Below are 986 nucleotides of genomic sequence, written 5' to 3' on the forward strand. Positions count from 1 at the left end.
CATATATACTTTGGGGCAGCTTGCAGCCAGGGTTTCACTTTCACTGCTAAGTCCATCTGCTCTTTTAAGTTTGACCATGCACATTTGTGGAGAACGCACCCGAGACGTCACTATACCGCTGGAAGTAACGCACTTCGTTCCTATATATAAAGCCGACTTCTTTATCTGAAGAGGGTTTAGTAATGGTGTCCTAAACACACTGGTATGAGGTAGCATGGAAAGAGCGCTTGCCATGATCTGATCACTTGGAAAAACCTTGGCATGATTTGATCACTAAGTGAATCGAGGTGAAAATAACTGGAGTCCCCAGTCCTCGTCAGTGCAGCTTTACTCAAGGCTCCACGGACAGAGAATCGGTAACGTTACCCATTTACGGGAACCACCCCCCTAACAGCGGGCTCGGGAAAGGGCCCGCGGACGGCGGCGGAAGTGCAAGTGAACCCGGCGGTGCCCGGCAGACAGCGCAGACAGAGCCAGGCCGCCGGGAGGCGTTGGCAGGCCCCACAGCCCAAGCAGCCACACTGGGATGACCTGGGTCGGACCGTGCCGGGGAGCCCCTGCCCCCCGAGCGGGCGCTCCGCGCGCACCCCTCCCCCGCGGGGGAAACGTCACCGCCGAGGCACCGCCCCAACAGCCCCGCCCACTGCCACAGCGAGGCTGCCCCGCCTCCTCGGGGGCAGGGAGCGTCACCGCCCCCCCCCCGGCCGGAAGTGCCCGGCAGCTGCGCCCCAGTCCCTTCCCCCGGGGCCAGAGCGAGGCGGGGCGCGTGGCTGGCCGCTGTCACGTGACAGGGCCGGGGCCACTCCAGCCACCTCCCAGGGTAGGGCGGAGCTGGGGCCGCGGCCGCTTCCTACTTCCGGTTGGTGGCGCGGGCTGTTGGCGGCGCCAAGTGCCCCCGGCCCGTCATGCGCGGCCCAAGCGCTCCTTCCGGCCCCGCAGGTAGGCCCCGGCCCCGGCTTCCCGGGCCAGGCGGCGGAGTGGCGGGC

The 986-nt window shown here is 65.4% G+C and overlaps 1 protein-coding gene across 1 annotated transcript in view; it reads left to right on the forward strand.

Annotated features, from left to right (window-relative positions):
- Positions 1–830: 830 nt before the first annotated feature.
- Positions 831–986, forward strand: part of SMIM15 (small integral membrane protein 15) — a 2,527-nt gene continuing 2,371 nt past the window's right edge. The window contains exon 1 of the mRNA XM_019517817.1: positions 831–939. The gene's annotated coding sequence lies outside the window, so the exon portion shown is untranslated. The remainder of the gene's footprint in view (positions 940–986) is intronic.

This window comes from Gavialis gangeticus, unplaced genomic scaffold (assembly GCF_001723915.1).
Source record: "Gavialis gangeticus isolate Ggan-Ray unplaced genomic scaffold, GavGan_comp1, whole genome shotgun sequence".
NCBI classification, from domain to species: domain Eukaryota; kingdom Metazoa; phylum Chordata; order Crocodylia; family Gavialidae; genus Gavialis; species Gavialis gangeticus.